This window comes from Peromyscus leucopus, chromosome 8a (assembly GCF_004664715.2).
Source record: "Peromyscus leucopus breed LL Stock chromosome 8a, UCI_PerLeu_2.1, whole genome shotgun sequence".
NCBI lineage: Eukaryota > Metazoa > Chordata > Mammalia > Rodentia > Cricetidae > Peromyscus > Peromyscus leucopus.
The window spans coordinates 1,344,326-1,369,901 of NC_051085.1; the positions used below are offsets into that span (position 1 = coordinate 1,344,326).

The 25,576-nt window shown below is 35.6% G+C and overlaps 1 pseudogene; it reads left to right on the forward strand.

Moving 5' to 3' along the window:
- The first annotated feature begins 484 nt into the window (after positions 1–484).
- On the forward strand, positions 485–5,716 carry LOC114684578 (annotated as a pseudogene).
- Positions 5,717–25,576: the final 19,860 nt, after the last annotated feature.

Genomic DNA, 25,576 nt, shown 5'->3' on the forward strand with positions numbered 1-25,576 from the left:
AAAGTAATACAAAAGAAATAAGCCATGTTAAGATGAAAAATACATGAAGAGTCTGGATCCTATATGTTATTGTACTGTCTTTAAAATTTTTGGCAGCTGAGTCACTGGATTATAAAAGGTACTAGAATAAACCAACACATATTTTAAAAATATCTTGACTTCAAAATTTAAGTGAAAAGATAGAGATTGTGCTTTTATTTCCACAGGAAGTGAATGGCTGTGGATTCATTCAAGGTTAAAGAAAATCAAGTTTGATCATGAAAGATCCCCTGAAATCCTGGCTACTGATATAAAGAAATAAACCTAGAAAAAACTACAATACATGTGATGTATATTTTACCTTCTCAAAGTGAAGATGAAAAAATCATCTATGGTTGACTTGTGTACAATGAGCAGTCCATACTTGTATTAATGCAGATATGTATGTTACCTTTAAAAGTTAAAGTATTTTCTGAGCAAGAGGATTAGACTCCAGTAAAAATAAATGGCCCGGGTGATCCAGCATCCAGAACAGCTTCAAGGCTGCTGGCTGAGGTAATCCTGCCACAAAGAATACTATAGCCAAGACTTAACAACTATCCTGACTTTTTCAAGGTTCCCCCAAAGATACCAGCACCCACAGACAACAGGAATTAATCTGAGGAATGACTCCCATATTCTGAAGATATGGCATATGGATGGTTTCTGGTTATTCAATGGATTATAAATCTATGTCATCATTTAAAGAGGGGTTGTTCACAAACTGTAATTGGTCATAGTCAACAATAATAGCTGAACAAAAGAGTTTAATTCAAAATTTTATTTCTAAGGGTAAATGGGAGATATAATATAGAAATGATGAGATAAAATGGTAGATTATACTTCAATTCAAAAAACAACTATTAATTTCAAAATATTTTACATTGGTATGGATATTGGTTTATTGATACAAATTTAAAGTTAACTTTGTTATACTGTATGTATGTTTCTCTTCTTAGAGTATTATGTTTGTACAGCTCATTTAAAAATATAATACATAATTAAGAAATACAGATTAACAATAATCAATACTAATCAATCTTATAGTCATGTTAGGTAAGTTTTCAAGGTCATAAAATATTTAAATAGGTAGATGGTCTTCAAACACTTCAAAGACTGACAGAATATGGCTTTAATATGTTTAATAACATAAGGCTTTTCATCACAGTGAGATATGTCTGCTCCTGTCAGCACTAATCTACTTCATAGAAAATGATGGGTATCGAAGAAACTCCATATGGAGTGTTTTTGTTTTCTTTATTGAAAAAACTAGCTATTTGGACAAAGGAACTGCCTTTGCCTCAATTGCTGACAGTGTACTGTCCAAACTGCACCAGCATGATGGAAAAAAAGTCAATTGCCAAATTTTGCCAAGACAAGGTAGGACAACCCTTCAAAATTCCCTACTTCTCAGAAATGTCTGTCAGATATATGAGTCCTATGAGACAAAAAAACCTAGGGTGACTGTCCCGGCAGCAGGATGTCCTGTCATTAGTTAACATTTCACCCTTCTGGGGTCTTTGAGGGAGTTAAGTGTAGTCATAAGTTTTTCCAGTCCCACCTGGCCCCATTGTCATAAAGCTGCTTATAAAATAATTACACAGAGGCTTAATATTAATTGCAAATTATATGGACTGTGGCTTTAGGCTTCTTACTAACTAGCTCTTATAACTCAACCCATAACTATTAATCTATGTATTGCCACATGTTCCATGGCTTTACCAGTGTCCCATTGCATGTTACTCCTTGGATGGTGGTTTGACATCTCCCCTTATTCTTTCTCCTTTCTCTATCTCTCTTAGATTTTTCTGCCTAGCTGCATCCTGCCCTGCCATAGGCCAATGCAGTTTTACTTTTCAATCGATCAGAGCAACACATATTCACAGTGGAGAGAAAGATATCCCACAGCACTTAAGACTAAATAATTAAACTTATAGTTTTCCTTAATTATGATAAAAAGTAAATTAAGTATAAAACATTAGAATTACAAGAAAAAATAGATAATATTTTCTCTAAATTTGCCAAATAAAAATGGACTGGATATTGTAACTGTAATTCTTACTTAATAACTGTTTTGTTATATATAGTTTTACTATGCAAAGTTTAAAACCTTCCTTTTTAATTGGACAAGAGGGGGATGCTGTGGAATAATCCTTTTGTACACTGTGAATATGTATTTCTCTCAGTTAATAATAAAAAGCTGACTAGCTAATAGCTGAATAAAATAAGGTTAGTCAGAAGAGCCAAATTCCAGTGCTTGAAGGAAGAAATGCAGCCTGGAGTCAGCATCAGACAAAGAGAGAAGTAAGATGGGCAAGCAATACTGAGAATAGGTACCAAGCCATGTGGCAAACCATAGATAAGAAATATGAATTTGTTTAAAATGTAAAAGTTAGCTAGTAACAAGCCTGAGCTGTTGGCTGAGCATTTATACTTAATATTAAGCCTCTGTGTGGTTTGGGCAGTGGCTTGTGGGAAAGAAACATTTACCTACAGCAATATATGTGGGAGAAATCCATATACAACTAATTAATTTCAATATTAACTAAAAAAGGTATTATATATTGAGGTATTATATGTAGGACACATTCCTTAGTCCCTGGATTTTACTTAATGCATGTACACACATACAGTACTGAATTCGCTCCAACAAAGTTGAATTGTGTATCAGTATACCAGTTAATAAAACTGATTATAGGCCAGTTAATAAAACTGAATATAGGACTTTATCTAATACATAGAAATATTTATTGATTGACTTTTTAAGTAAATGAAGAAGAAATTAGGAAGGAAAGTCATTAATAAATTTTCACATAATTTTCTAAAATATTTTATGACTGTAGGAAAAACATTGCTAAATAACTCTCATCTGAATTAGAAAAAGAGTGTTTTTTCAAAATATGTGTTATTATATTTGTTACTCTGGAATGTTTGGATTTAAAGCTTCCTAGAAATTGTCTAAAATGTGTTTAGTTTTGACCTTTCTTCTGGGGAGGGTTATTAATATCAACCCAGTAGTGAGAGGGAAATGCAATGCAATATGTCATGATAAGTATGATATTTTTATAGAACTTCAAAACTGATATTCTAGTTTTCGGTTTTATCATTCATATAAAGGAACCAGGAACATTATCGCTTATAATTGTATGTGGCTGCTGCTAACTGATAACATAAAATCATTGAATCTCTTCAGATTAGCAGTAACTAACACACAAAATCACACCCTTGATCCCAGAATGGTATTTGGTTGATATTTAAACAACCCCTCTTATTCTTTTGATTGAGTAATCTGAGTGTTTATTGAGTGCTTAGAAAGATTAATGGAAAGCCAGAACATGAAAACCTTTCACTAATTAGTTTCTTCACCTCTGTTAGATTCCCAAAGAGAATCAAAGCAAAGGCACACAATGACAAACACATTTCATTGCATGACTCTTTCACAATATAAATGTTTAAAGACTATTTAGACTTTTGAAAATTCACAATCATAAACAAAATATTCTAATAGACACTACAGTCAAAACAGAAATTTCTGAGCCTAAAATAGGCAAAGTCTCTGTTATTATGTTTCTATTTGGAATACTCAGTACAAGGTAAGATGGTATTAAGTAAGACCTATACTTTATAGGCAGTGCATGTTCTATAGGAGTTTATATTAGAGTAATCTATTTTGCACAGACACCCCAAAATTTCATTATTACCTTCATATAAAAAAACTAAAAGTATTTCTCTCCAAAGGGTGTTTTTGAGCACTAATATTTATACACTTTTCATTTATGGTTGAGTCCACTTTCCATATCATTCCCAGGTGAATTTATAGGCATATATGTCTATACATGTGTACTTATGCATATATACTTGGATGTATGCTGTACTTTAGATAGATAGATAGATAGATAGATAGATAGATAGATGATAGATAGATAGACAGATAGACAGAAAGAAGGTGGTAGATTAATACATAAATAATATTATCTAGCCTATGACTGAATAGAAACTAGCTAAGAATTTTCATGCTATTGAGTTATTTGAAAAAAATCCCTATTCTGTTTTCTTCTGGCATATTAACTCCTTCTTCTTACCACAAAGTTGCATATATGTTTTACAGGAATATTTGGCACATTCTACAGCAGTGATTCTCAACCTGTGTTCTATGCCCCCTTTGAGTTTAAAAGATGCTTTCACAAATGTCTCCTAAAATAATAATAAACACAGATATTTACATTGCAATTTGTAACAGTAGAAAAATTATAGTTGTGTGTGGTGATATCTTGTACATGCCAATAAAACTTATCTGGGGATCAGAGGACAGAGCCATCTACTAGATTCAACATAGAAGCCAGACAGTGATGGCACACACCCTTAATCCTATCACTTGGGAGACAGAGACCATCTAGATCTGTATGAGTTCACAGCCACACTGGGAACAAAGCAAAGGCATTGTGGCACACCCCTTTAATCCCAACACTTGAGATCTCATGCCTTTGCTTGGGAAGCACACATGCCTTTCATCCCTGGAAGTGATGTTTGGACAAGGAAAGGTATATAAGGTATGAGAAAACAAGAACTCACACTCTCGAGGATAAGAATTTCATAGAGGTAAAAACATGGCTGACTTGTTCTGTTTCTCTGATCTTTCAGCTTTCACCCCAATATCTGCTCTGGGTTTTTTTTTTTTTTATTAATAAGACCATTTAGTAATTTTTGTCACATCTGGCACCAAATGTGGGGCACAAATTCATGAAAAAAAAAAAAAAAAACCTACTTTCCTGTGGTCTTGCAGTCCCCAGCTGAGGCCTGAGCTGCACTGGGCTAGTTGTGGCAGTGCATACCACCAGGATTTGCTAAAGGAGGAGGAGGCAGGAGGATCCCAAGTTCAAGGTCACCCTAGAAGGCTTGCTCAGGAGAAGCTGAGGCTGGGGCCAGGCCACAAACATGGGCAGCGAAACCATGGAGGCAGTGGCTACTGCTCCAAGTTGCCAACTGCTTCTCATGTTGGTGGTGATGCTGGTGATGTTACTACCGGGATGAAGGGTTTACCTCTGCTTGTTCAGAGAACAATTGCCAGGACCATCGTGTTACAAGAAAGCATTGCCAAAGGTCAGTTTGAGGACTTTGGTGAGGGCAGTGTTGGGGAGAAAAAGTTTCTGTGAAGATATTCTCTTCAAGGGAAGGATGTTTGTGGTTCTGAGAGGCAGAGATTTATCAGACTATGTTGCTACACCATGAAAACATCCCAGGATTTATAGCAGCAGACAACAAAGACAAGGGCACGTGGACTCAGCTGTGGCTGGTGTCGGATTACCATGAGCATGGATCCCTTTTGGATTACTTGAATGGATACACTGTTACAGTGGAGGGGATGGTCAAACCCGCTCTGTCCACAGCAAGCGGTCTTGCCCATCATCACATGGAGATTGTTGGTATCCAAGGAAAACCAACTATTGCCCACAGAGATTTGAAATTAAAGAGTTTCTTGGTGAAGAATGGAACCTGTTGTGTTGCAAACATGGAACTTGCTGTGAGACACGGGTCTGCCACAGATACAACTGGTATTGCTCCAAACCACAGAGTAGGCACGAAATATTTTCTTCAGGGAACCATGACCATGCCAAACAGTGACTTGGAAATCTCCAAAAAGATGATGGGGACCCACATCGATGATTCCATCAGGATGACGATAATACCACTAAGATGACAAATACCACCTAAAGATCAGTTTTTGATTGCAAACTGCTCAGGGCAATTTTGAGAAGTCTAGCCAAGATGATCTGACTTCGCAGATTACTTGAGCAAGTACTTGAGACAAGTCCTGCATTTTCCCATTATGCAGAGACTGGACAACAAATGATATAGTTGCTTCTTCCAGGACATAACAACTAACCCCATTTAATCCCAGCACTCGGGAGGTAGAGCCAGGCGGATCTCTGTGAGTTTGAGGCCAGCCTGGGCTTCAAAGCGAGTTCCAGGAAAGGCGCAAAGCTACACAGAGAAACCCTGTCTCGAAAAACCAAAAAAAAAAAAAAAAAAAAAAAAAAAGAAGCCTTCACCCCCAGACAGCAGGAGGTAATTTTAAGAACATGACATCCATATTCCCAAAAGGTGGGGAGGGTGGGGTTTGGTCTTTTAATGGGTAGTTGTAGATGAACAGTCTTATTAAATAAGAAACACAGAGCCAAATACAGAGTTAAAAGCCCAAGAGGTCAGAGCAGTAGCTGAGAGCTGAAATTTAAAACCACCTTTCTTACCCTTCACTGCCCCTGTCGTCCTTCCCCTCAGAAAGAGACCTACTTCCTGTGTATCTGTCTTTTTATTGACTTTCTGTTCTGCCTTCTCATTGGTTGTAAACCCAACCACATGACCTGCTCATCACAGCCTGTCCATACAGACCCCCAGGTCTTCTATGTTTGGTATTGAGATTAAAGGCATGTGTCTCCATGCTGGCTGTATCCTTGAACACACAGAGATCTGTCTGTCATGTGATCTGGATTAAAGGTGTGTGCCACCACTGCCCAGCTTCTTCTATGGCTTGTTATTAGCTCTGACCAACAGGCAACTTTATTTATTAACATACAAACAAAATGACATTTTAGTACAAATAAAATATCACCATATTTCCCCTTTTCTATTTTAATAAAAAGAAAAAAGTTATAACTAATATAAGAAAAATTACACACAAAAGTACAATAACTATATACTGTATATAAAAGCAATGAATACCTAAACAATGTCTAGTCCATTGCATTTGACAAATTCAGAGAAAATAATTCCATTATCTATCCTATTTTGGTAAGTCCAAAATGTACCTGATTCACTTTCTATCCTAACTTATATTACTAACAGAACTATCTTATAACATCTTTCAAATTTACACATTTATTCTTTAGTGAGTTTCTTTTTTTAAATTTTTAACATGGAAAACTATAACTATCTAATCTTCAACTCTAACTAATCTTCAACTCCCTCAGAGACCCAAGAAGGAAATAATATTACCTAATAAAAAATAAAAACAGGCCAAGCATCCTGCATAAGCTCCAGGTTTCAGACAGCCAGCTCATGCACTGAGCACAGGACCCAGTCCCACTGCCTGGATGCCTCCCAAACAGATCAAGCCAATCAACTGTCTCACCCATTCAGAGGGCCTGATCCAGTTGGGGGCGCCTCAGCCTTTGGTTCATAGTTCATGTGTTATGGTATTGTAAAATAAAATAAAAGGAAAAAAACAAATAAAAACAGGAAGTGCATGCAAGCAGCTTCCAAAAAAAAAATGTGAGTTGACAGAAACAGCCAGCTACCTGGGCAGTCACCCGATGTGTCTCCGCAGTACTGGGGCATCATCTTCAGCTTATAGGCTTAGCATATCTGACAGACTCATTTGTGAAGTAGGATGTACACAGGTCAACAGTTCAACCTCACATTGGGTGAGAGCAGTCCATGTACCAGAAACACCTGAATTCCACTAGTGTCATGTCATGATTCAGGATTTTAAATTCTGGAAATTGCTGATGTTTTTTTTTTTAATTCAGCTGTTCATTCTTCTTGCCTGTGTGTGTATGTGGCTTCAGCTCAGCATCCCGTTCTTCTCCACATCCCTCTATCAAATGCCAGTCTACTATTGAGAGGTGTGAGCTTAGTTACTCTTCAAGCATAACTGTTTCAGCTGCTGTTCCACTGCACATCAGAAGCTATCGGACCACTGTCTGTTCAGTTGCCTTTGGAGAAAAGGGCACTGTACCTCTTCCGAATTGCAAAAGCCATTTCAGGGATGGTGCCATATTGCCCTGGCCTCAGAAGATGCCTTTTGTTAAAGCCACAACCACACTTGTTTTGGCAAGAATCGGTAGTCCTTTGTTTCATGTCCTGTCTGTTCATTTTGTCCTGTTTAGCAGCAGTTGATTCGAGGATACTTTGCTGTCCAGTGGCTAACTTTTGCCACAATGAAAGTTAACTCCACATGCAGTTTCTTCAAATGTCCATATTTTCTCTGAAGTAGATTGGTACTGCCAGGAGCCAACATATCTCATAGTCATAACAAAAAGAAAAAATTTCTAAGTTATTAAAACATTTTAAATGCCATATTCTGTAGATATCTGAAGGGTTTGAAGATGACCTGTCTATCTAAAATATATCTGCTCAATCTGGAAAACATACCTAATATGACTACAAGTTCTATTGTAATGTCTAACTACTAACTTTCATTTCTTTATATCCTAATAGTTGGTAATAATAACATTTGAGGATTAGCAAATTGCATTACATTGTTAAATAAATAAGCACAATATCTTGAACAAGATTAGAAATATATGTATAGCATTTTCTAACAATATCAATCTCAATATATATAATTTGTATACAATATAAAAAAATTCAATCCAATATAAAGTATTTAAAACTAGTAATTGTCTTTTAAAAAAAAACAAGAACCTTAAATCTAATCTCCTTTGTTTAGCCCTTTGACTCTACTCTGAGAAAAAAGATAAATAAATAATAGGAGAAATGGGTAGATCACTGAATCTACTCTAAAAAGAAAAAGAGGAAGATATAAAAATGACAAGAGGTAGATTATTGAATCTATTATGAAAAGAGAAAAAAGAGAATATGGATATGATCTGATAAGATAAAAAGGTCAATTACTGAATCTACTTTTAAAAAATAAACTACTTGTTTTAAATAGGATAAGTAGTGAAATTTTTTTGTCTGAGTTTATAAAATGTTACTGGAATGGACATTGTTAATATATATAATGGAGTTTTTCATCTGAATTTGTCAAATGTTAATGGACTAGACATCGTTAATGTATTTCTTGACTGTATATATTGTGTATACTTATTGGATAGTTTTTCTTGTATTAGTTATAACTTTTTTAAATTTTAGACAAAAAAGGGAAAATGTGGTGGTATTGTGTGCCCCAAAATACTGTACACCCTAATAAACTTGTCTGGGGTCAGAGAACAGAACAGCCACTAGATACAGATGAATAGAAAAGGTGGGTGCACATGCCTTTAATTCTAACATTCCTAAAGGGTCACAGCACTAGCACATCTGAGAACCATTTGTCTAAAGGAACCTTTTAAAAACTATATCACCCCTCTAAGCTCTCATCTCCCATCCCTTGACCTCCATTACTGGTCCCCCTCACCCCTAGTTTGCTCATGTAGATCTCATCCATTTCTCTATGGTTGGGCAATCCATGTGTCCTTCCTAGGGTTTTCCTTACTAGCTAGCTTCCCTAGAGCTTTGGGTTGTAATCTGGTTATTCTTTGTTTTATAGCTAGTATCCACTTATGAGTAAATACATACCATGTTTGTCCTTCTGAGTCTGGGTTACCTCACTCAAGATGATATTTTCTAGTTTCATCCATTTGCCAGCAAACCTCATGCTGTCATTGTTTTTCTCTGCTGAGTAGTACTCCATTGTGTGTATGTACCACATTTTATTTATCCATTCTTCAGTTGAGGGGCATTTAGGTTGTTTTCAGGTTCTGGCTATTGCAAAGAATGCTGCTATGAAAATAGTTGAGCATGTGTCTTTGGATATGTTTGAGCATTCCTTGGGTATATGCCCAAGAATGGTATAGCTGGGTTTTGAAGAAGATTAAGTACCAATTTTCTAAGAAACTGCCACACTGATTGCCAAAGTGGCTGTACAAGTTTGCAGATGAAGAAATCCATGGCTGGGTCCCAGGCAGAGCTCCAGGAGTCCAATTGATCAGAGAAAGAAGGGATTATATGAGCAAGAGGAATTGAGACCATGTTTGGAAAAAGTACAGAGACAACTCACCAAACTAGTGGAAACATGAATCGTGGACCAATAAATGAGGAGCCCCCATGGTACTGGACTAGACCCTCTGGATAAGTGAGACAGTTATTTAGCTTGAACTGTTTAGGGGGCCCATAGGCAGTGGGATCAGGACCTGTCCCTAGTACATGAGCTGGCTTTTTGAAGCCTAGTGCCTATGGTGAGACACTTTGTGCAGCCTTTGTACAGGGAGGAGGGACTTGGACCCACCTCAACTGAATGTACCAGGCTCTGCTGACTCCCCATGGGAGACCTTGCCTTGGAAGAGGTGAGAATGGGGGGGTGGGTTGGGGAGAATTCTGGGGGGTGGGAGGAGGGAGGACAGGGGAATCTGTGGTTGGTATGTAAAATGAATGGAAAAAACTCTTAATAAAAACAAAACAAAAAGAAAACTGTATCACATTTCTCTTTTGGCCTACTATTAGCCACAGGTTTATCAGCATTTTTATTTCCAATCTTGTAGAATCCTACTTCCTTCATTTCTCCAATCTCACAAGTAGAAACCACTTTTAAAACTACTCATTATTTCATTTATAAAATATTAAAGATTGTGATAACTCTAGAAGTTCTTTTATTGTATAAGATTGTTTTAGACATCCTGGATTTTGGTTTTTCTGTATGAATTTGAGTTTTGTTCTTTCCAAGTCTGGAAAGAATTGCATTGTGATTTTATTGGGGATTGCATTGAATCTGTAGATTGCTTTTGTTTAGATGACCATTTATACTATGTTAATCCTGCTAATCCATGAGCATTGGAGATCTTTCCATCCTCTGATGTCTTCTTCAATTTCTTTCTTCAAAGACTTGAAGTTCTTGTCATACAGGTGTTTCACTTGCTTGGTTAGAGTTACAGTAAGATATGTCATATTATTTAAGGCTATTGCAAATGGTGTTGTTTTTTTACTTTTTTCTCAGCCTATTTGTCATTTGTATATATGAGGGAAATAACCTAGATGTCCCTCAATTGACGAATAAATAAAGAAAATATGGTACATTTAGACAATGAAGTATCACTCAGCTTTTTAAAACATGGATGCCAGGAAATTTGAAGGCAAATGGATGGAACTAAAAAAAAAATCATCCTGTATGATGTAACCTAGATATGATATGTACTCACTCATAAGTGGATATTAGCTATATAATGAAGGATAAGTATAAGGCAATACATTTGGTGAGTCCAAAATGTACCTAATTCACTTTCTTTCTTAACATGTATTACCAACTGAAAATTATCTTTTGATGTCTTTCAAATTTATACACTTATACACCTACTTAGTGAGTTTTTTCTAAGTTTGTTAACAAGAAAAACTATAACTATAACTATCTAATCTTCAACTTCCTCAGAGAACTGAGAAGGAAACAAATGCAACTCATCTTTACATAATTAAACAAACATTCCATTCCACAACATTCCTCAAGCTCATAATAGATCAGTTTGACTTAGGAAAGGTCTTCTTCAGTCTTCAATTAAATTACTTTGTTATAGCACAACAAGAAAATGCTCACTAGGTTCCAGCCTCTCAGTCCTTGCCTTTCCTGCCTCCTGAACTTATACAAATAAATTTATTTTCATTTAAATTTTTCAGTTTATGATACTCTGATTATTAACCCAAAATATATATGAAATCAAAATTACCATTTCACAGTCTTTATCCTTTATGCTTTTTGTTATTACAGGGTCCCAACTTAGTCTTCTGCACTGAAGTGATCTTCCTACCTCTACTTTCTGAGTTGCTGAGGATGAATACTCAATTCATCCTTACTATTTTGTGTAAATGCAATGAGTCTTTTTTTTACTTAGTTGAGGATACAGGAATGGTGGGGTATTTTTGAGAAAGGCAGAGACAGAAAATGAGACACCCAACAAAGCCACCCAAGCTAGTGGCTTTCAGGGACTTGTCCAGTGATTTTTAAGAATGAAATTCACAACCAAAGTAAAAGTTTTAAAGTTTATTCCAGAACCATGTGTAGTAACTCAGAGTACTTTCTCAGGAAATTAGATAATAATACCATTCAGCTACTTCTCTGGGGGCTTTTAAAAATTTTGATGGCAGACATACAAGACTGGCACAAAATCAAAGGAACCTGGGGTGGTTTGAAAGAAATTGGCCCCCATAGTTAATCATACTATTAAGAGATGTGGCTTTGTTGGAGTAAGTGTGTGGCTGTGGAGGTAGGCTTTGAGGCTTCATGTATGTTCAAGCTAGAGCCACTGTCAAAGTTCACTTCCTATTGCCGATGGATCAAGATTTAGAACTCATAGCTCTTTTCCCAACACTATGTCTGCCTGCAAGCCATCATGTTCCACCATGATGATAATGCAGTAAACCTCAGAAACAGTAAGACACAGCTCCAATTAAATATATAAGATTTGTTGTGTCCATGGTGTCTCTTCACAACAGGAGAAACCCTAAGACAGAAGTTGGTACTAACAGTGAAGGTACTGCTGTGATAGGCTGTTTGTTTTCAAGGAATATGGACTTGGGGACTAGGAATTACAGGAGTTGAATGCTTTAACTGGGGTTATCCTAGTAGGTCATCCTAGTAGGAACATGGGAGGCCAGGGTGCTGAGGGCGATTTGAACTGTGGAGTCCTGAATCAAGAGGTTTCAGAGGAGAAAGCTAATGTGTTGCATAGAGATCATTTTTATAATATTTTGGTAAACAATGTGCCTGCTTTTTGCCCTTGTCTGAAAATTTTGCCAGAGGCTAAAGGGAAATGTGTGGATTAATTCCGTTGGCAGAGGAAATCTCAAAACCGCTTAGGATAGACCTTGTCATGTGTTAACTCTAATGAAGATAAGAGCAAGCTGAACAAGTAAAAGTACAAAATGTACAGATTGAGAAAAGAGTCAGAAGATAATAGAATACACCTAAATCCTGTGTTCAAGGAGATGAACAGATTAAGAAATGGAAAAAAAAAATGTTGTGTGCTTGACCTCAGGGCAAGATCCCACCCAGCTAAGCTTCTAGTTTGTGAAAAGGTGTGGTCGTACACAATTTAATTCCATCACTCTGGAGGCAGAGGCTGGCAAATCTCTGAGTCTGAGGCCAGCATGATATATTGAGCAAGTTCCAGGACAGGCACACTTGGGCAGTGAAGGTAATCATCAAAAATAGAAAGTTTGTGAAGACATAGTTGAACAGAGCAGCCATGTTCTATCTGTAGCAAGCAGCTGAACTTGGCTTTATTGGCCACATGGTTCTGGATTTAAAGTCAAGTATAGAGGAAGGGGTTATGGAATCTTCCTCCACAACTAAGGAAAGACAGTGAAAACAGGTGTGTGTCATGGATGTCACCAAATGAAGACATAGAGAGGTAATTTCATGAAGCTGAACTTTGGATTACTTTAGAGACCCCAAGATGTTGGAGATTCCAGAGCCATGGGATATCTGTTGAGGAGAGCTGCTAACATGAAGTAGAAGCAGCCCAAGAGAAAGAAGTATGTTCCAGTCAACATGAATGAAAGGGTTGGAGATCTGAAGAGTTTTTGACAACAGATGTAGAGACTTTGCTCAGCTGGTTTTTGGTCTTGCTTTGGTCCAATATTTCCTCACCATGCTTCCTTATGTATATCCTGGGCCATTATATATTGGAAGTATATGATATGTTTTTTTATTTTGATTTTACAGAGAATTACAGTTAAGATATTGCATGAATCTTAGAAGAGACCTTGAACTTTAGAATTTTAAATAAGTTTTAGTATGTTATAGAATGTGGGGACTTTTGGAATTAAACTAGATGCATTTTTTTTTTTTTTTTTTTTTTTTTTTTTTTTTTTTTTTTTTTTGCATTATGATATTGCTAAAACCCTACCGGGGCCCAGAGTGTTATGTGATCTTTAAAAAGAAAATGGCCCCTTAGGGAGTGCACTGATTTCCACAAGAATACCTGATTAAGATCTCTAAACTTAGTTTTTTTGGTACATTTCAATGTGCCTTTATGTGGCTGAAGGTATCTCTAGGCCCGCCTGGACAACAACTACTCAGACTCAAATAAATACACAGATGCTTATATTATTTATAAACTGTATGGCCATGGCATGCTGCTTGCTATCTGTTCTTATATCTCAAATTAACCCATTTCTATAAATCTATACTGTTGCTATGTGGCTCCTGGCTTACTGGAGTCTTACATCATGCTTCTCCTAGTGGCAGCTGGCAGTGTCTCTCTGCCTCAGCCTTCCATCTCCCATAATTCTCTCTCCTTGTCCTACCTACACTATCCTTCCTGCCTGGCTACTGGCCAATCAGAGTTTTATTTATCAATCAATCATAGTAACATATATTCACAGCATGCAGGACATCCCATAGCACCTTTATCATCTCATTATAATTTATATTATGTAGTGATTATTCATCATTGTCAACTTGGTAGCTGAGTTAGAATCATGGAACCATATGGTGATATTTTATTTGTGCTGAAATGTTATTTTATTTGTATGTTAATAAATAAAGTTGCCTGGGCATCAGAGTTAAGAGCAAGCCATTAAGCAGAAGTCTGGTAGTGGTAGCACACTCCCTTAATCCGATCACATGACAGGCAAAGTCTCTGTGTGTTCAAGGACACAACCAGCATGGTGACACACACCTTTAATCCCAGTAACAACCTTAATCCCAGTACCAACCATAGGAGACCTGAGGGTCTCTACAGACATGCAGTGACGAGGAAGTCATGTGGTTGGGTTTAGAACCAATGAGAAGGCAGAACAGAAAGGCAATAAAAAGACAGGACACAGGAAGAAGGTCTCTCTCTCAGGGAAAGAATGGCAGCAAGTGGTAGGATAAGGTAGTCTTAGCTCTTGGCTACTGCTCTTATCTCTGGGCTTTTAACTCTTTATTTGGCTCTGTGTTTCTTATTTAATAAAACCGTTTAGAATTACATCTACAGAAGCATCTTTCTATGTTTGTCTGTGGATATGTTTTAAGAGAGGCTTAACTAAGCATGGAAGGTCCAACCTGTATATACGTGGCACATCCAAATGGATTTTATTACTGAACTGACAAAAAAGAAAAAAAAGTAAGTTGAACACCAATATTTATCTTTTTGCTTACTGGCTATGTTTGCAATATGAACAGTTGACTCAGGTTCCTACTGTCATAGTTACCTACAGTGATGGCTTATATTTGCCTTGAACTATGTTCTCAAATAACCCCTTTTATTCTTAAGTTGCTTCTCATAGTTTCAGGTGCAACAAGAAAAATATATGTTGTGCATGGTCATCTAACTCCAAGAATGTTAAAAAGCCATTCTGTGATGTTCTCCTTAGTGATAGTTCTATTTGTCAAGTTGACACAATTAGAATCACATTGGAAAGAGTCTCATTGAGGATATGTCTGTCCTGGGCTAGCTTGTGAGCATGTAGTAGGACATTATCTTGATTACACTGACATAGGAGGACACACTCACTGGGACTGGCATCATTGCCTTTGAGGAGATTGTTTGCTGTGTATATGAGTGAAGAAAGCAAGCTTTGCCCAAGCATGCATGCATCAATTCACTCCTCTTTGCACTGTGAATAGGGATACAATGTGGGCAAGCTGTCTGGGTCTTCTTTCTCTGTGTCATCCATTCAAAACTGAACCTGTAAAACTGAGTTAAATACTTTATTCCCTAAATTTCTTTTGTTGGGGTGTTTTGTCACAGCAACCAAAATGAACCTAAAAACCCTTTGAAATGATTTTGGAGAACTCAGCATTCTGCAACGTAACTAACTCATCATTTTGCAATGAATTATTTGTCTTTAACACTGATTAGTTAGAATAAAATACTAACAGAGAGTTATATCTTATCATCAACAATCTTATAATTTTCAGAAAAGATCCTAACATTAAAAATACATAGATGATTATTTGTCCCTGTGCTTTATCCAACCTTGGCTTCAACAATTCTCACTCATATAAACCCTCCTCTTTCTCACTAATTAGACTCCCAGCGCTCCACCAGGGGCCCAGCCGTGGATGTCTGCATCCAGATTCCTCAGTCCTTGGATGGGTTTATGGCGCAACTATCAGGGTGTTTGGCCATCCCATCACCAGAGTAGGTCAGTCCCGGCCGTCTCTCAACCATTGCCAGAAGTCTTTTGCGGGGGTATCTTTGTGGATCTCCGTGGGCCTCCCTAGCTCTCTGCTTCCTCCCCTTCTCATGTGGTCTTCATTTACTATGGTCTCCTATTCCTTGTTCTCCCTCTCTTTTCTTGATCCAGCTAGGATCTCCCACTCTCTTTCCTTAGACCGTCGCCCTTCATTGGTCCCACTCATGTCCAAGCTGTTCATGTAGATCTCGTCCATTTCTCCGTGTTTTTCTTGGGGTCCCATTTTCCAGGTAGCCTCACTGGTGATGTGAGTAGCAGTCCAGTCATCCTTGTTCCACATCTAGCATCTTCCTATGAGTATAAGCACATGAACTATGAACCAAAGGCTGAGGGGCCCCCAACTGGATCAGGCCCTCTGAATGGGTGAGACAGTCATTTGGCCTGATCTGTTTGGGAGGCAGCTGGATGGTGGTGCCAAGTCCTGGGCTCGTTGCATGAGTTGGCTGTTTGAATCCTGGGACTTATGCAGGGATGCTTGGCTCGGTCTGGGAGGGGGGACTGGACCTGCCTGGACTGAGTCTATCAGGTCCATCCTGGTCCTTGGGGGAGACCTTGATCTGGAGGGGGAGGGGGAGGGGGCGGGGGGGGGGGAAGAGCATGGGAATCTGTGGCTATTATGTGGAACTGAATGGTGTTGTAAAATAATAAATAAATAAATAAATAAATAAATAAATAAATAAATAAAAACAGATGAGTAAACATAAATTATTTTAACAATCCCTAAAAAAAGGCGATGTAACTTTGTGACATATAATAAAAATAAGACTTCAAACTGAGCAAAATATAATAATATTTTGTAATCCCACATGCCTGAGAAGAAAATCTTCAAACACCCAATTCCCAATATTTAAATGTCAACCCGCACTAAACCAGGTGAGGTAACACATGATGAGACTGCAGGCGAGGCATGACTGAACTGAAGATTTTCGCCTTCCCTCAGAGGAAAGATGCTACGAGCATGCAGATATAGTTGTAATAAATAGTGCTGTAAGCAAACTGAATCTAACTGGTATATTATTGGATTATTTTCCACCAGAAGCATGCACACTTTTCTAAGGTCAAATGGAAATTTCACCAAGAAAACTCACAGTCTAAGACACATAAAAGTTTAAAAACTAAAAATAATATGAAACATATAATGTATTATCTCAAATACCAATAATTAGTTAGAAATTAATAATAAAATTTTATCAGAAAAATACCAAATTTTCTGCTATGATAGACACTTCCAAATAACACATGAATTAGAGAAATGTCAATAAGGAAATTAAAAATATTATTAAATAAATGAACAAAAAATAGCCAAAATTTACAAATTATAGCAAAATTATGGTTTAGACAAAAATTTCATATATATATATACATATATATATATATATATATATATATATATATATATATATATATAATATCACCTAAAGATGAAATCCTCTAGAAAATTTTCACTAATTGTAGCAAATTGTATAACTATATATGACAATGTAGAAAAATAATTTAACAGGATGTTTAACTAGGATCTATTTCAAATATACAAAACATTGTAGCCAGACACCTTTGTCTCTCCTGCTCTGGTCCCATAGTCCTGCAGCCACTTTTAAAATAATCATTCAGAGGCTCCATATTAATTGCAAAATCATTGATCTATGACTCAGTATTATTGCTAGCTAGCTCTTACATCTCAAATTAACCCTTTTCTATTAACCTATATTGGTACTACCGGTCTACTGTCATCGTGTTCCTTGGGTGGCTGAATGGCATCTGCCTGACTCTGCCTTTCTTCTCCCTGTATCTTTGCTTGGATTTCTCACCTGGCTGTAACCTATGTTGCCATAGGCCACAATAGATTTTTATTTACCAATAGTAGCAACACATATTCACAGTATACAGAAAACCTACCTCACAGCACTTCTCCTTTTCTATCTAATCAAAAAGGAAGGTTGTAACTTTAACATAGTAAAATTATATACAACAAAGTTATCAAGCAAGAATTACAGTTATAATATCCACTCTATTTGTATTTAGCAATATTAAAGAAAATACTCTATCATCTGTTCTGTATTTGTGAGTCTAAAGTTTTATATCTAATTTACCATTTATCATAACCAAGGAAAACTACAATTATAACTATCTAGTTTTCAACTCCATCAGAGACCCCAGAATGGTATAATATTACCTAAGTAAACAGGAAGTGCATTATAAGCAACTTCCAAAATTCTAGAAAGGACAGAGACATTTGGCTGCCTGGATAATCTCCTAAAATTTTTCTAAAGAAATGTTGGGGCATCTAGCTTCAGTCTAGAGGCCTAGAGTCTCTGACATACTTTTCAGTGAGGCAGAAACTTTGAAGGACTATTCTTTCTAACCGCAAAATTCATCAGTCACTTTCCTTTGTGTCCTGCAGAATTTCTGCCAGTTTCTCCTGTAAAGCAGGAACCTGAAGGACCATCCTGCCTTGATTTAGCAAAGTTCAGTGGTCATTTTCCTATGGGTTTTACATGTCCACTTTATACAACATACCGTCAAGCAGTATAGGCAAAAGTAATTTCTTGCTCAAAAGGCTAGCTTTTTCCATAGTGTAAGAAAACTCCATAACATGTTTCTTCAATGTCCATCATCCTCTTTGAAGTAATTGGTGCTTTTAGGAGCAAACATGTCTCATTGACCAGAAAAGTCTAAGTTCTTAAACCATTACCATTTTAAATGCTATATTCTGTAGGTCTTTGAAGTGTTTGAAGATTACCTATCATTTAATTGTATATAATTAAAATATATCTTTGTATACCTAAAAAACTTCACTAACATTACTATAAGTTTGATAATCATAGATTATCCAATTGTTAATCTGTATTTTTAATTATACATTACAATTTTAAGTAAGTTGCATAATACCTTAAGCAAGAGTAGAAATATACATACAGTATAATAAAATTGACCTTAAATTTGTATCAATAAATCAAAATCCATACCAATGTAAAGTATTTTGGGATTAACAGTTCCTTTTTGGATTAAAGTAGATTTAATAATCTGCCTTTTTATCATTTCTATATTATAATATCCCCCTTTTTTCTTTAAAAAGAGATTTATTATGAATATTAACTATTTTATAATCAAATAAAAACAAACATTTATAAACAGTATTTTGGGAATTTGAGTGTAGCTTTTTATACTACTGATTGAGGGTACTGGCAATCTTATGGGGAACCTGAGAAAATTTAGAATTATGGTCAAGCATTGAAGCTCTTCTGGATGTTGGATCATCTGGGCCATAGATCTTATTGGAGACCTCTCAGAGGGTCTTTCTTGATGGAACCATGTTAAGCTGAAAGGAATCCACAGCTTTTCATTTTCCATGGAGACAAAAGCAAAACCTCTTTTCCAAAGCAAGATATTCTTAGACCCAAATTTTGAAGTCAAGATATCTTTAAGATATATATGCTGGTTTAGCTTAGCAGCCTCTACAATCAAATGCCTCTCTGCAGTTAAAAGTCCCATAGACAACATAATAGTACACAGTATCCAGACTCTCTGTGTATTTTTATTTTTACAAAGACATTTTTATTACTCTATTTCTTTTTTAAGGACTTGCCTTATCCTTTTTCTTTTCTTTCCCAAGCCTATGTATATTTATAAACACATTGTAACCAATTTAGAGGGTTTTTTTCCATCTGAATCTGTTTTATTGTGTAACTTTCATCTTTTTCTCTGAGCAAAAGCCTTAAATTTGCCATGTAGCATGCTGTTGGAGCTTGTGTTGATATCTTAAGCCTGCAGGCAAGGGCTAAGAGAAACCTCTTTGCATGGCTGCCTATGAGAGAGACAGCAGGAGCCCACCCTGCTGCTTAGCTCACCACAGCTGGTGGCCAGCTACATCTTGCAGCTTTCAGAGATGCATCTCTGTGCTGTTGCTGGCATGAGACTGTGAGACTAGAAAGCCCAGTGCAGCTCCATTTCTCAAGTCTATGTAGATCAATGCCTGATGCTGGGTGACATATATAGACCGAAGTTTCTCTGTCCTGCCTGGTCCCAACCTGGCAGCAGCCATTTTTATAGAATAATCTTTCAGAGGCTCAATATTAATTACAAACTGTTTTGTCTATGGCTCAGATTTAATGTTATCTAGCTAGCTCTGACATCTTAAATTAACCCTTTCTTTTAATGTATATTTTGCCATATTGCCATGGCATACCAATCTGCTGGCATCTTGCTCCTTGGACAGCTGGATGGGGTCTGCCCTGACTCTACCCTTCTTCTCCAGTATCTCTGCTGGGATTTCCCACCTAGCTCTGTCTTGCCTTGTCATAGGCCAAAGCAGCTTTATTTATTAGCCAATGGTAACAAGACATATTCACAGCATACAGAAAGTTATCGCACATCAAAACATTTTCAAAATTTAAAAATAAATCAATGGACCTGGATCTCAACATTACCCATATAAAAATAAAAATCATAGGATTATACTTATATACTTATATACTTATATACTTATATGCATAATTACTTTGGAAAGAGTGGTCATTGTGGGAGCCCATTTTCAGGTTCCCCGTGGCTTTACCCAGCAGGTCCTCATAGAGAGGATGATTAGGACCACCGGCCTGAGTGCAGGTGTCTGAGATGGTCAGCACTTGGCTGTGCTGGGGGGAGGTCATTTGCTCCACCTCTTGGCATCTCTATAAATGCCTTAGGGCAGAGACAGTTGGGGCTCATTGGAAAAGGTTCCAGGCCCTCTCGAGGCTATCCTGTATTTTCTATCCATTTATCTCCACAATCTAAATCCTTCTAATATTTCCTGCTAATTGCACTCAAGAAAACTCTGGGGAACTGTGGGGTTGGTGGGTAAATGCCCCGCAAGTCATTTATTTGTTCTGAATACTCTTACCAAAATAAGAAAAGAGAGAAATGTCCTTAACTTTTAAAACAAAATATAAAAAAGGAGAGAAAAATGAAAGAATGAAAAGAAGAAAAAAATACAGCAAACATCTTAAAGTTAATACTCAGATGTTTTCTCTCTAAAGTGATGACAAACAAATCATTACTCCTTTTTATTATATTCCTGAACACTCAACTCATATAGCAGCACATGAAGAGAAAATAAAACATTTACATATTAGTAATGAAGAACTAGAGTTGTGTTAAAAGATAACAATTAGCTCTGTACAATCATACAAAGAATCAGCATAAAAGACCTTGAAATAATTATTGACTTCTCACAAGGTTGTGATATTGCAGCAAATAAATAAGCATAAAAATAAACATAAAAAATAAGTAAACCACTTTCCTATAGGGTATAACTGGAAAGAGTTTAGATATTAAAACTGAAAACAGAGTTGAAATTTTAAATTCAAATTGCTTCTTGATTTAGTAAGAAAGTGAAATTTGTATTTGTAAATGTTTATCTGGAAGATCAAAAAAGAAATGCTGAAATTTTAAGGCCACACAGATTGGAAGACTGAATAAATGAATATACCACATTCATAACTACAAAGTTTAAATCACATTACTAAGGCAACATATTTGTGGTAGGATGGTATGTTATCTATGAACTGATTAAATATTTAAAAAAATGTGTGTGCTAACAATTTTTGATGCTTTTGTATTTAAAGATACTTTATCAAAGATATTTAACAATACTAAAACAGAAAATATGAAGTACAATTATAAATAACTTTAATAGTATACAAAATGTTATCAATGATCCATTCCCATTGATAAACACTAATTTTACTTAACATGACCTCTATTTCTGAATTTACTAATTAATTTCATATAATTTCAAATACATTTTTAATAAAATAATATACTAATATAATTAATCTGATTTTCTGGTTTAGAGATAAAAATAAGAACTCAGAGTCATAGTTACAGTCCTGAAAATAAACAGAAAATTGATTATATAGCTTTGATGTATTATAGTCACAGAAAATATGATAGCATGTTAGTAATTAGATAAATAATATCACAGAATGCAGAGTCAAACCTAAAGCCACAGAGGAATAGATAGCTCATATGTAGCACAGAATTGAAGACATTTAAACAAAATTTACTCATTTAAATACATAGATATAAATATAAGGTTGATACAAGGAAATCAATGACTTTTTCTATAGATCAACAAAAAACAATTGGAAATTGGAATTAAAAGACTATTATTTACCTTCAAAATTAAATAGTTTTACCAACACAAAGATCTTAAATGAAGACACATGAAAAATAATTCTAGACACAATTGAAATCACAATATATGAAATAATTTTGATAATTATTAGCCTGTGAAATTGTCTATCCACAATGCTGTCAGCAAAATGCTTCCTTTTTAATGGTTTAATGTAAGTCATTTAGTTTTCAAAATGCAAAACACAAAATGAACATGACTTTGACCTCCTGTGCAGGGATTTATACTTAAGATAATTTAATTATTAGCTTTCATGTTAGCTCTTAATTTTTACATTGTATTCATTTCTTTCAGAATAAAAGCAGGATACTATTTTATTTCTTTTCTTTCTCTAAAAATGATCTGACAGGAGGATGCATAGTGTTGTTTAAGAACACATACAAAATTTGAGTTCATTTTGTTAAATCAAGATCCATTTGCTCAAGATTACCCTGTCTTTGGAATAGAGAGTATTACCATCCTGTCCTGTTTCATCTTATAAAACCAAGGCACATAGTAAATGCATAGAGTCTTTTTTTCCTCACAGACATTATGTAATAAAATTAGAAAATGTCTGACATTAACAAAACAGCTCAATTACAGAGCTTTTTCTGTTGAAAATTGCAGGATACTTACCTCATTACTTAACTGTGTAGGACTGCACAGCCTGGCCTGCAAATGCATGCATGTAATACATAACTTGACAACAGTGCACTTCAAATATTAAATCCTTATTAGTAAAATTGCAGATATGTGATAGTCATTTATGTTATTTATTAAATGAGTCAAAACATTTTGAGAACCTGGCATATAATTTTCCTTGCCAAGGGCACTTGATAGTACTAAAATAAAAGGAAAAATATAAAATGAACTAATAACTTTATACAATACAGATGCTATCAGTGTTCAATTTTGAATGAATGTCAATGGGACTGTTCTTTTCTATACATAAAATCAGTAGAGAGTATTGCTTACAAAATATAAACATTACTGATATCTGGGAGTAAGAGAAGTGTTCAGTGTAAATATATACTGCCTTTAGGAGATGAGCTTTTTAAGTTAGTTGGAGGTGTGCTGTGGATTACATCATAATAATATTTACATGTGTCTACTGCAGAGCCATTCCTGTATCATTCACAATTCCAATAAACAGAACATCAAATAATAACAGTGATGCTATGTAAGAATAGTCTCTGAAAAGTCGAAAGACAGTGAGACTGTATGATGTTGTACACTCAGAGAATTTGTTTTAGGTTTTCCTCAAAGTAATGCTGAATTTAGACAGAACCATGCATCATTAGATATAGTCTTGCATCTTGGTGTATTGTTGGAAAATATCTTTTATGAGGCTACATTATTTACTTCTCTTAAATGTTATTTTCTGCTCTCTTCTTACAGCTAACACATTAATCATATTGTTGATATACAAATAAGAGCATGCTTCGGTTTAATGCCTAATTTTTTGAAATAAAACTATGCTAATTCTTAATATGTAAGAAAAGTCAGTTACAATTCTAATATCTGGTGTTCATGTTAAATAAGAATAACTGTAACAACAACCAGAGAAATGAATAATGTTCTAACAGCTAAATTCTCCTGATGGGAGGTTTTATATTATTCTTTATGAATTATGTCATTAATATTTCTTATGGTTAAAGGGACCGGAAACTTCCAATTTCTCCCTCTGCCCTTCTTTGTGTCTCCCTTGCTTTCCTTAGCAACTGTTCTGCAGATAGAATCTGCATTTGGCTTCTCTTTCATTTGCAGTCTGGAAAAATTCCTGGGTAGGGATGTCGTTGTCTGCAGCGGCAGGGCCATTGCTCCTGTGCTGTTGTTCCTTCCACCATATCAGAACTTGAGTCCAGCCTATGCACTTGTAAGCTTCTTCAGACAAGAGGGAACAGTTTCTTGATCACTGCAACTATGTGGTGGGTGCAGGAAAACTTGCTGAAGTTAAGTTTGACTGATTAGATGTCTTATAGAAAGAATAATAAAGATTTTAAGTTCTTTAGATGTCAGAGGATGTTATGACTGAATGTTACTTTTTTATTCAACATGATATCCTTGAGGTTTTCTAAATACATATATACTTGGTGTTGCTGTGTATCATTCTGTAGTGTGGATAACACACACATTATCTCTTCACCATGTATATTATGAGAAAATACCTTTGAGAGGTTTTCTTATATATTTTTTACAATATATTTTGATTACTATACCAGGTGCCTAAGAATTTAATGACTAGATTGCTTGGAAGTTTCTTGATTAGCTTTGTCATGATCTACTATTTTTTCCATAATGTATATGCCATTTAACACATTTAAAACAATGTGGAAATGCTCTGTTTTCCCCAATATTCTCACCACCATTTCTTGTAAAATAATACATTGGGTTAGATTTGCACCCAACATTAGGTTTCTCAGTGTGTTTCATACTTTGTTGTTTGCTTGTTTTTTGAGACAGGGTTTCTCGGTGTGGTATTGGTGCCTGTCCTGGATCTCGTTCTGTAGACCAGGCTGGCCTTGAACACACAGAGATCCTCCTGGCTCTGCTCCAGAGTGCTGGGATTAAAGGCATGCACCACCACCGCCCAGCTGTGTTTCATACTTGAAACCTGTGTTGTTACCAATATTATTTTTAATATTTTAAATTGCTTCAGATTGACAAAAATAGTTATGTGTTTTATGAAGAACAACGTAATATTTTAGTTTGTGTATATATTGGGATGATCAGCACTGAAGTGAACATGGTAATGTGTGTATCTATTGTTTTGAAATATAATAACCTGACCTAGTTTCTTTGGGAGGTATAGAGATATGTCGTAGTATTTAAGAGTATGTAATGCTTTTGCAGTGGACATGAGTTCAATTTTCAGCACCCTCCGTTGGGCAGCTAAAAACTATGTAACTCCAGTTCCATCTTGGATCCAATTCAACTGGACTCTGAAAACACCCATAACCATGTTCATATTCTAAACCAAAAGCACACACATAATTTAAAATAAATCTTTAAATTCTAGGTTATTTTTTATATTTTAAAAGTTGTCTAGTTAAAATAAATGTAACTAATACCATTTAAACCTGTTATGATACATGAATTATAAATTTTGAATATGAAATATTCATTGTAGTTCAAAAATCACAGTCTAATCTGATTATATAATTCTTCACATGTTCATGAAACTATTCTCCTTCCTGAATTATTTTTCATACACATATTCAGGTACATCAATACTCACTGTAGAATATCCAGTATCTAGAATTGGTTCTAGACATCAGTTATTGCTAATATTATCTATATGAATTATTCTTGTGATGTCAACAATATATTTAACACAATTAAAGTACACTCTTTGTGAAAACACAACAATCTCAATAACATTGGTATTTCAGGGAAATAGTATACCATTAATTGAAGTCAAACTTTGAACTGCCTCATTGCCTGTAGGGATACATTTGTCATTCATTAAACATTATCAGGATGACAATACATAAATAGAATAAAAACTTTTTAAAT